The following is a 12,406-nucleotide window of genomic DNA, read 5'->3' on the forward strand; positions in this document are numbered from 1 at the left end:
TTTTACTTATACATATGTGAGGCGTAGAACAAATTTCAAATTTGTTTTTTAGTTTTAAACATTTATTGTTCACATGTTTCATAGTTTACACATAAAACCTTTCCCCCCAAAAATATATTCCTGCGTGCGCCCCTGGCACTTAGTATTTATTATTTGTAAAAAATATATTTTTACTTTCAAAATGTTTGTAATTTTAAACATTTCATGTGTATATTTTAAACAACTCATGTTCAAAATCAAATCTTGAACATCTTGTGCGTATACTTGAACAGATTCTGGTTGAAAAACAAACACTTTTCAGTAGTAATTTTACATGCACTTTTTAGAGTGTAGCGTTTGCAAAATTAAACACTGGCTGTTTACTTTTACATATCAAATTTGTCACGTAGAGAAAAACTACACACAAAGTGTTTAAAGTTGAGTAATTAGCACACAAGGGGTGGGTTTTGGGGTTCAAATTTTTTTTCCATTTCTTGTGCGTCTTTTTGTAAAAATTTTTCGTTTTTCTCGAGAGCTCTTTAAAGTTTAACTGCGAATGAAAACATTGTCCTAAAAATATGCAATGCATACTCACTTACTGTTGCTTTTTACACTTTACAGCCTGAAAAAGTTTCCCACTGATATGTACTTAACAAGCATTCGAAGATTTAATTTGCTAACTTCGAATTCGTTCGGCCAAAATGAGCTACATGATAAAAATACGAGTTCAGTTAAATTTTCGGTATTCGAAGTATTAAGAATGAGAAACCAGAAATCTACGAAAATGAACACAAAAGTGTAAAAATTTCATGGAATTATTAAATTTATTTATATTAAAATTTTTTTGTAAAATTGTGTTTTTTGTACTTTTGAAAGTTGAGTGCTTCTTGTGTTTATAGAACTTTTTATTAAACAAGTAATGTTTAAGCAAAAAGCAAAACCGGCTTCAATTCTCATATACAAACTTAGGAATACCGTTAATTTTTTCATGATTTAATGATCGGATTACGGGACGACCCTTAAGGTACCATCTTTCCGAGAAAAAAATAGAATTATTGGAATCGGTACACGCGGTCCAGAGTTATGCGGTGGCATACATAAAAGAAGAAAAATACTCCGAACAATTGGTAACCTCCCCTTTTTTGAAGCCGGTTGAAAATGTTTGAGTACTTTGTAAATTTTATGTAAATAAAATGCAATTTATGAAACTTTAAAAAGGTTATTTATTTATTAGATACTGTACATAAAACTTGCTTAAATGTGTTTTAAAGAGTGAATTATCTGAAGCGAATTTTCAGTAATTTCTGATGATATATATTTAAAAGTATAAGCCCCTTCCCCCCAAAATATATTCCTGGGTGCGCCCCAGGCACTTCCTACCAGTCAGCCTACACTCTAAAAAATTTTTGTTTAAATTTGCGCATATTAAGATAGGTAACCAGTTTCCTCTCTTAATGAATGCAAATTTACACACTGCTTGCTTACTTTTACTTATCAAACGCACTCTAAAAAATTGTTGTTTAAATTTGCGCATATTAAGATAAGTAACCAGTTTCCTCTCTTAATGAATGCAAATTTACACACTGCTTGCTTACTTTTACTTATCAAACGCACTCTAAAAAATTGTTGTTTAAATTTGCGCATATTAAGATAGGTAACCAGTTTCCTCTCCTAGTGTGTGCAAAATTAAACACTGTCTGTTTACTTTTACATATCAAATTTGTCACGTAGCGCATACAAGGGGTGGGTTTTGGGGTTAAATTTGTTAGGATTTAAGAAATTTTGATAGAAAAAAAATTGTTTTCCATTTTTCGTGCGTCATTTTGTAAAAAGTTTTCTTTTTTCTTGAGATTAAAGTTTAACTGCGAATGAAAACATTGTCCTAAAAATATGCAATCCATACTCACTTACTGTTGCTTTTTACACTTTACAGACTAAAAAAGTTTACCACTGATGTACTTAATAAGCATTCGAAGATTTAATTTGCTAACTTCGAATTTGTTCTACCAAAATGAGCTACATGATAAAAATACAAGTTCAGTTAAATGTCCGTTACTCGAAGTATTAAAAAATGAGAAACCAGAAATCGACGAAAATGAATAAAAAAGTGTAAAAATTTGGTGAAATTATTTAATTTGTTTATATTAAAATCGGCCGCTGTGGTGTAGTGGTAAGCAGTGCGCGCTTCCACTCCACAATGCCTGGGTTCAAGCCCTAGTCAAAGCAACATCAAAAAAATATAGAAAACGGGTTTTTTTCTTAACAGCGGTCGTCCCTCGGCAGGCAATGGCAAACCTCCGAGTGTATTTCTGCCTTGAAAAACAGCTTCTCATAAAAATACAATCTCCGTTCGGAGTCGGCGTAAAACTGTAGGTCCCTCCGCTTTGTGTGACAACATCAAGGCGCACGCCACAAATCGGAGGAGAAGCTCGGCCAAACACTAACATATGTGTAAGCGCCAATCTATTATTATTATTATATTAAAATTCTTTTGTAAAATTTTGTTTTACTTTGGAAAGTTGAGTTCATCTTTAACCGTTAATTGGTTCATGATTTAATGATCGGATCTAAACCAAAAAAAAAGAATTATTGGAATCGGTTCACGCGGTGCAAAGTTATGCGGTGGAATAAATAAAAAAAGTAAAAATACTCCGAGGAATTGATAACCTCCACTTTTTTGAAGCCGGTTGAAAATGTCTGAGGTCTTTGTAAATTTTATGTAAATAAAATGCAATTGATAAAACTTTAAAAAGTTGTATTTATTTATTTCATACTGTACATAAAGCTTGCATAAATGTATTTTAAACAGCGAATTTTCAGTATTTTCTGATGATATATATTTAGAAGTATAAACCCTTTCCCCCCAAAAATATATTCCTGCGTGCGCCCCTGGCACTTAGCATTTATTATTGGTAAAAAAAATATATTTTTACTTTCAAAATGTTTGCAATTTTAAACATTTCATGTGTACATTTTAAACAACTCATGTTCAAAATCAAATCTTGAACATCTTGTGCGTATACTTGAACAGATTTTTGCTGAAAAATAAACACTTTTCAGTAGTAGTTTTACATGCACTTTTTAGAGTGTGTGTGGTGTAGAACAAATTTCAAATTTGTTTTTTGAGTTTTAGACATTTATTGTTCACATTTTCATAGTTTACACATAAAATGTTTNTGTCTGTTTACTTTTACATATCAAATTTTTCACGTAGCGCACACAAGGGGTGGGTTTTGGGGTTAAATTTATTATGATTTAAGAAATTTTGATGGAAACAATTTCTTTTCCATTTCTTGTGCGTCATTTTGTAAGAATTTTTCTTTTCTCTTGAGAGCTCTTTAAAGTTTAATTGCGAATGAAAACATTGTCCTAAAAATATGCAATGCATACTCACTTACTGTTGCTTTTTACACTTTACAGCCTAAAAAAGTTTCCCACTGATATGTACTTAAGAAGCATTCGAAGATTTAATTTGCTAACTTGGAATCCGTTCCACCAAAATGAGCTACATGATAAAAATACAATTTCAGCTAAATTTTCGTTATTCGAAGTATTAAAAAATGAGAAACCAGTAATCGACGAAAATGAATAAAAAAGTGTAAAAATTTCATGAAATTATTTAATTTATTTATATTAAAATTCTTTTGTATAATGTTGTGTTACTTTTGAAAGTTGAGTGCATCTTTAACCGTTAATTTTTTCATGATTTACTGATCGGATCTAAACCAAATTACGGGACGACCTTTAAGATACTATCTTTCCGGTAAAAAAATCGGTTCACGCATTGCAAAGTTATGCGGTGAAATAAATAAAAGAAGTAAAAATGCTCCGAAGAACTGACAACCTCCCCTTTTTTGAAGCCGGTTGAAAGTGTTTGAGTTCTTTGTAAATTTTATGTAAATAAAATGCAATTTATGAAACTTTAAAAAGTTTATTTTTTTATTTCATTCTGTACATAAAACTTGCATAAATGTATTTTAAAGAGCGAATTTTCAGTATTTTCTGATGATATGTATTTAGAAGTATAAACTCTTTCCGCCCAAAAATATATTTCTGCGTGCACCCCGGCACTTAGTATTTATTAGTTGTAAAAAAATATATTTTTACTTTCAAAATGTTTGTAATTTGAAACATTTCATGTGTATATTTATGTGTATATTTTAAACAACTCATGTTCATAATCAAATCTTGAACATCTTGCGCGTATACTTGAACAGATTCTGGTTGAAAAATAAACTCTTTTCAGTAGTAGTTTTACATGCACTTTTTAGAGTGTACTCGTATTTTTTCATTCATGAATCCCTTGACTATGGAAATTTGGTTGTATGTACTTGCTGCTTACGTGCTCGTCTCGTTTACTTTATTCGTGATGGCCCGATTTTCACCATATGAATGGAATAATCCGCATCCATCTATGAAAGAAACCGATATTGTGAAAAATCAGTTTTCCTTGCCGAATAGTTTTTGGTTTATAACAGGCAACTTTCTACGACAAGGTTCCGATTTGAATCCAAAGATAAGTTTGCTAGTACTATTGAAGTCAAAATATTTGAAGCGTACCAACATTTTTCGAAGGGCGAGTTTTTTTTGGTAAATAAAGTTTTTTTGGTTCACAACGATGAAAAAATACTAATTTGACCATTCTTCGAAATTCGAATTAATTTCGAAATTATGGCTATTTATTTTTTTTTAATTACTTGTATTCTATTCAATTTCTCGCTTTTATACATACCGATTAGAGTTTAAAATTATTTGTTCCCATTTTAAGTTTTATTTCGGCATAAATTTTAGTTTGTAAATATTATAATTTTAATAATCACTAACAATCTCTAAAATGCTGTTGACTTCTTAATCGCTTTAAGGCTACGTTTTGGCCATATATTTATGTTAAGTTCATTGGAAATCATTTCCGAAAAGACAAAATGTGTCACTTGCAATCAGTGTTGATATTTTAAGTACAATTGTACTTTTTTCAGTACTATTAGGTTTGAAAAATACTAAAGTACAATTTACTGATTTTAAATACAATTTCAACATCAAAAATATTTTTTTTACAAAAATGAAATCTCTGCCAGCACTTTGATTATCCATACGTTTGCATTTAAGTAAATGGACATACCTACATTTCATATTTGGTACAAACGAAACTCTGAATCTTAGTTTTGAAAGTAAACGTGATTGTGAATGGCGTATTAGTGTTGAGCGTTGTGGTGATTGCGATTTTTTATCACCGGTGGGTGAAATATCCCTCATCGCTATTTATTTAAAAAAAATCTTTGGAAGTGCAGTTTACCTAATGAAGATCCAGCAGAAAGTTAAGTATGTAATTGAATAATTCGGGGATTGAAAGTAAAAAATTTTACGTAAATTTCATGCGTTGAAACTAAAAATTTCTATTGTGGACTTCCATTTTAGTGTTACTGATATCATTTTATGTGAATGATTTTCCCTAATATAAACTGATCTATCTTCTGTATTAATTTTTTGTAGTTATTGTCTTCATATTTGAATATACATCCCGCGACAAAATTATACTGTTACCCGGGTTGGGCTATTTTTTTATATTTTTTCTAATTAATTAAAATTTTTTTATAAAAGTAGAGGTCATTGTATAACGAAACGAAATAAACCACGGAGTCAAATATTGAAAAAAATAAACAAATTTTCATCAAAACTTCGCAGTTTTTATTCAGAATTTCGTCACCTGAAATGCAAAATAACGTAACAAGATCGCCACTGAAATGGAAAAAGTCGTAACTAATTTTTTTTTTTATAAAACGATGTGTGAAAGTGAATTTTGAATTTTTTATAAGTTACGACTTTTTGCATTTCAGCGACGATGATGTAACGTTATTTTGGATTTGAGGTGACTATTTGTAGACATTTTTTGGGTAAAAATTTTTTAATGCCATACATTCAATAAAAGGTGCAAGTTTTAAATGTCTAAAAAATACCGTTGTTGACGTTGTTGCGCATCTTCTTCCATATAAGGAATGTTGGCATTTTATTTTATATGGAGGAAGATCCGCAACACCGTTGTTGATATTTTTCTTCAATGAGCTATAATTTAATAAAAAAATAATGAAAAAAAAAATAAAAAAAAAATAAATATATAGCTCAAACTGGGTGACCGTAGAATTTTATCGCTGGGTTTACTTTTTAAAATGTGGAATATAATTTAATGGCCTTTTTCATAAAAAATAAAGTAGCTTTATATAAGGTTCAAAAATTTAAAAATGTATGTAAACGTCAATTTCTAAAGCTCTTTAAACCTACTTTATTTTTTATGAATAAGGCCATAAGAATTTATTTGTGTATACTTAGGCTAAACTGTAAACTTAATGAATTTTAGTGGGACTTTCTGTCAAAACTGGCTATGAATTTATGGGCTAGTTGGGGCGATCTCAATGACAAGTTACGTTAAATTAAGTCTACACCAACTGAATCTGTACAATGAACTGAAAGATTGTAAACTTACTGTAGGAGACAAAAATATGGTTTATGTTTGGTTGAAGGAAAACGGGAGGTAATGTTTTGACGGAAATGGTGAAAAGTACAATTAAGCTCAAAAAGTTGGGGTTTTTGTCGTTAATTTAGTACAATTAAAAAATCTCAAATATCAACACTGCTTGCAATGAGACGAAAGTTATTCACGTTTTTGTCTCGACACGCAACGAGTTATGTATGGAAACAACCACACTAACGAAAACCGATTTGAATCAACACATATTTCCATGGGCGTATGCATGAATTCATAATTAATTTCCAATTGAAAAAATTTATGCAATAAATTAAAACTTTGGGTGTCTTAACATCCATTTCGGTAGTTTTGATAAACGGCAGGTTTTTCTTCGATAACTTTATCAACTGTGAACGTCCTTTTCTGCTTACTTTTGTTAGTCTGATAAACAGTTATTTACTTAAAAAAACGTGAAATAATTATTATCATTTAATATCTTCTCCTAGTTTGTACTAGAATTTAGTTTTAGGTGTGCTTAGCGTTCACAGAGGTTATGTAGGAAAAAAAAACATCAACTAAAACAATTTATCGATTTGCAGAAGACACTCGAAGAATATTGTTTAACCCAAATTGTCCCAGATTAATTTTTTTTGATTTTTTTGTTTCATCCATATACAGGGTAAAAGTAGCGTTAACGTAAGAGAAAAAATATGACTAAAACTTTGGGAGTAGTATAGTTCTTCCGATATCGGCCGTTGCCATATGGCAACACGGGGCGTATTCCAGATGGATTGTTAGAGGACAGTATTTGGTTAAAATATGAAATAATAGAAACATTGTTTATAAATTTTAATAGATATATTGATAATATATGCATATTCTACGTGCAAAGCGGATGAAGATGTTAATTTTTAGTATGAAAAGTAGCAAAACATTTCAGACATAATCCCACATCACATTTTGCACAGCCTACTCGTCCTATAGTTTTACATGCTTCACCAGCAGTAACGCCCTTTGTGCATGTAAAAGAATGCTGGAAGTCACTTGGGGTTTGTCACCTGCTCTGATGCATTGTTGCTACACAGCAATAGTCAGCCCAATACGGCTCTATGGCGCTTTGATGTGCTGGAATCCCGCAAAAAAGTCCTTATGCCTCGGGCCAATGTAGAAGGTTCAGCGCCTAGCGGCACTGTGCATTGCCGGAGCGCTGAGGTCCTCTTCGATGGCTTCTCTTTAAAAAACCCTTAGTTACCGCCCATCAGCCGATTTGAGGAAAACCGTGCTGCGAAATCTGTACGCAGATTGACGGTCATAGGGAAATTCAATTTCAGGACCTTTGGGCATCAGTTAATTGGGGCGGGAAGCACAAGCAGCACAGACTTCATGGCACCTAGCTTTAAGTGGAAATGAACTTTTTGCACAACGGTTGAGGAGGATGGGTGGCGCAAGGGAATGAAACCTAGCCATAGATCCCTAAGCATTTTTACGGACGGCTCTAAAATGGTTACAGGAGTGGGTGCCGCGATTTACTGCCGGAAACTGAACGTCAGGCGGACAGTAAGGCTACCTGACCATTGCAGCATATTTCAAACAGAGGTTTTCGCAATGAGGATAACTGCAGAGCTAGCCTTCACCGAAACGTCAATCAATGCAAAATTAAACCTATTCCAGGCGGCAATTAAGGCAGTTTCCTCATATAGTATTTCAAGCATCAACGTCCTTCGCAGACGGGAAGCCATTGAGGAGCTAGGTGCTGACAAAGCCTACATATCTATCACTAACAACTAATAAAATATCGATAACAAAACCGATAAAAATATCGATAACAAAGTCGATGAAAAATTCGATAAAAATTTCGATAGCAAAATCGATAATAATATTGGTAGCCAAATCTATTAGAAACTCGACAAAAATATTCATAACAAAATCGATAAAAATATCCATAACAAAATCTTTAAAAAATATCGATAACAAAACCGATAAAGAATCCATAACAAAATCTATAAATATCGATAACAAAATCGATTAATATCGACAAGAAAATCGACAAATATCGATAACAAAATCAATAAGTATCGATAACAAGATCTATTGATAACGATACTAAAATCAATAAATATCGGTAACAAAATCAATGAATAATCGATAACAAAATCTATAAATTATCGATAGCAAAATCGATAAATATCGTAAACTAAAACGATAAATATCAATAACAAAATCAATAAATCGATAAAAATAATGATAATAAAATCGATTAACAATATCGCTAACAAAATAGTTAAAAATGTCGATTACAAAATCGATAAAAATGTCGATTATTTTATCTATAAGTCCCGAGAATCCCGAAAATCTCTAAAATCCCAAAATAGTTCCCAGATTGAGTCTCCGTGTCTCTCTCTATATCCTTTACTCTTTAAATAAACAAGTCACTTTTTAGCAAAAAGCAAAACCGACTTCAATTCTCATGTAAAACTTTAAGACTACCGTTAATTTCTTCATGATCCAATAATCGGATCTAGACCAAATTAGGATGGGACCACCTCTTTCCTTTAAAAAAGAATTATCGAAATCGGTAATACGGTAACATATGTACATAACAAAAAAATATTCCAACGAATAGATGACATCCTCCTTTTTTTTAAGTCGGTTAAATATAATGAAAGAAAAATACGATTTTGGTGTAATGACGAAGTCGAATTTTAAAATTTGCATGCAATTAATGTAACTAACAAATTTGTATTTTAACTCTTCAATGAGTTCATAATAAATTTTATGCATCAAAAATTCCTCTGTAGGGCTCAGGTACAACTCAATTGTTACAATAACAAGTAATTTTTAAGCAACAAACACAACCGACATCAATTCTTATATAAAAATTTAGATATACCGTTAATTTCTTTATGATCCAATGATCGGATCTAAACCAGTAGCATGGGATCTTCTCTGAGGCCCAAGAAAAAGAATTATCGAAATCGGTTAATGTGGTCCAAAGTTATGCGGTAACATACATAAAAAAATATTCCGATGAACTGATAACTTCCTCCTTTTTTTGAAGTCCGTTAAAAAGATAAAAATTAATGAGGTAAATTATTATAAAGTTTTAATCACTATATTTTAATATTTCTAATAAAATTTACATTAAAAAAATCTCAGCTCTCTCTCTAACCAATGCTGATATCCCGTTAACCCTATGTCCGCTAGCGTAACGATTTCGCCAGCGGAATTTGAAATAATATATATTCTAGTTATCCAAAAAAAGCCTTTTAGGGCGCTAAATTTTTGGCTCGGGGTATACTTTCCAGTCCATAAATTCAAAATTAAAAAAAATCTTCAAAATAAATAAAATTGTCACGAAATTTTATTTTTGGTTTGAAAAATACGATAAGACAATTTTTAACAAAATTTTTGCTAATTAATTACCGAATCCAATAATTACTAATCACTGCCGATATCCCGTTAACCCTATATCCGCAAGCGTAACAATTTCGCTGGCGCAATGTTCCAATTATCAAAAAGAAACCTTTTAGGGCGCAATATTTTTGGCTCGGGGAATAATTTCCAGTAGATAAATTAAAAAGATAAAAAAAAATTCTCCAAAGTAACACTAGAGTACACGCGCGGCCTACTATAGTAGACCACGGTAACATTTTTGTTGATACCTTGACAGTTTTGTAAGAGTTGTGCGGTTCCAGGAAAGCCTACCGCATTACATTGGTCGACGAGTGATTACCGCGCTTGACTCCACGCGTATGCACTTTTTGTGGATTGGCGAGAAAATCGCGGGCCTACCATAGTAGTCCGCGAGAGTATTGGTGTACTGACTTTATAATTTCGTTACTTTGGATATGCGCTACATCAGTGTTCCTAGAAACTACCGCCGATGGCCAATTAAAATGTTTTTCGATTTGATGAACATTCTGCAATCGACGCTTTCATAATCAACAAAATTAATGTCAATACTGAATTAAATTTCACTGGTAACTTTTTGCAAGAATACATACGTGTTGTCACTTCAGAAACCAAATGAGTGGAAGATTAATAATAAAAACTGTGGTAGATCTCTAAAAAAGCGTGGCAGAATTTTTGTAAACATTAAACACATTTTATTGCGTATCAAATTATTATTCATCAGAAAAATAACCAATAATATAACAAATACTAATTATTGAAACAAAATGAAGCATTATTGCATAAGTACAGAAGTGCATTATTTAAAAAAACATAGCATAAAAACCGATAAACAATCTTTATAAACGTTAAGTCTCTAAATATTTGTACATACATTATTTTATAGTACTTAGCTCAAACACGTACAATATATACAAGTATAAGAAAAACGTTAGAATATGCGTTATTATTTACATATTTATGGGCACGAACTTTCCATCAACAAATTTAAATTTTAAATAAAATTGTATAAGGTTTTTCGAACGTACATAAGTATTTTCAAAATCACACATTTCTTTAGTGAAAATTTGATTTTCCACAGATAACACACCAAGACGATTTCACTTAGAAGATTTAATTATATTCATTTCTGAAAACAATCTTTCAGCATCAGCAGTGCTATGAGGAAGGACTGCCAAATTGCACATAAATGTATCGGGATAATTCAATGAACATAAATTCATCAAAGAAATTTTTTCATTCTTTATCGCAATCCAACCTTTGACCAAGTCATCCTTAACTTTCGTTTTGTCAAAAACAATCAAATTTCTCCACTTGCTGTTCAACGACTATTCCAAACCCTCAAAAAAAGGATATTGTTTAGGAAGCGGTAAAATAGTTTGCATATCACCTTTTTGAATAATTTGTGGGTCAAAATACCTGAACAGTCTTGAGTTGTTATCAGCAAACTTAAACCGTTTACGTATTTCAGCACACAGTTTTATATAATACTTTAATAAAGCGTTCTCATTGAGCCATTAACTCGAGTTTATGGGCCATTTTGGAGTTTAACGCTTAACTCTACTCTTAAACTCGGAGTTTACCATACAAAAAATTTCGTTAATCTCTCCTTAAACACCACTTTTATTTGGAGTCTATGCGAATGTAACCTTTTTTTTACCCGATTTGGTTTGTGTCTTTGATAATCAAAACCTGCAACCAAATTGGCGACAGTTACTCTGTTCCCGTACTGCAGGTCTAATCAGAATTAGTCCGAGGTCGTTCTGTGAACCTAAGTCTAGAATATCAACAATCTAGCGATGCAAAAACCAAAAATGTGGCTCTTCAGAACTTTTTGTGCTGATTTCAAGCCTATCAAAATTATATGGCGAAAGTAAAATATAAAAAAGGTATCAATGGTTAAAATTAAATTTTCTGATTTTTTTAAATATTAATATCTTCTGAACAACATAACCTATTAAAAAACCAATGACGTCAAAATAAGGATAATTAGTTTGCCTTTCATGTGTGTATATAATTTATATGCCTTTTTATATTTTTCGTCCGGAAATACTAAAAAACTAAATAAAATAGAAATATTTTTTTTTTAAATGGCGTTTATATAAAATTAGCTTTAAAACTGGTTATAGTATATACGTTGCATAAAAGGCATTTAAATTATGTTGAAATTAGCATCAATAATTTTTTAATCGGTTAACTAGTGTCCGAGTGACGACTGGAATTTAAGTTTGCTCTGCCCAATCCACAAAAAAGGCGACCCCGCCATACGCGCCAACTACCGCGGAATTAGCCTTCTAAGCATAGGTTACAAGGTCTTATCGAGCGTATTGTGCGAAAGACTGAAGCCCACCGTCAACGAGCTGATTGGACCTTATCAGTGTGGCTTTAGGCCTGGAAAATCCACCATAGATCAGGTATTCACAATACGCCAAATCTTGGAAAAGACCCGCGAGAATAGGATCGACACACACCATCTATTTGTCGATTTCAAAGCCGCTTTCGACAGCACGAAGAGAAGTTGCCTTTATGCCGCGATGTCTGAATTTGGTATCCCCG

General features: G+C 31.9%; 1 protein-coding gene and 1 long non-coding RNA gene across 5 annotated transcripts in view; one reads left to right on the top strand and one right to left on the bottom strand.

Moving 5' to 3' along the window:
• The window catches only part of LOC108381406 (glutamate receptor ionotropic, kainate 2), a 446,498-nt gene that overhangs the window by 249,943 nt on the left and 184,149 nt on the right, over positions 1-12,406 (top strand). The gene's annotated exons all lie outside the window — the stretch shown is intronic.
• Positions 920-9,040, bottom strand: LOC108381461 (uncharacterized). The gene is made up of 3 exons (XR_001849625.1): positions 8,924-9,040; positions 4,804-4,806; positions 920-931 (listed from the first exon to the last, which is right to left on the bottom strand). It is a non-coding gene; the product is annotated as an uncharacterized LOC108381461 (long non-coding RNA).

Source organism: Rhagoletis zephyria, unplaced genomic scaffold (genome assembly GCF_001687245.7).
Source record: "Rhagoletis zephyria isolate East Lansing unplaced genomic scaffold, Rhagoletis_zephyria_1.1 Rzeph_scaffold_00136, whole genome shotgun sequence".
Lineage (NCBI taxonomy): Eukaryota > Metazoa > Arthropoda > Insecta > Diptera > Tephritidae > Rhagoletis > Rhagoletis zephyria.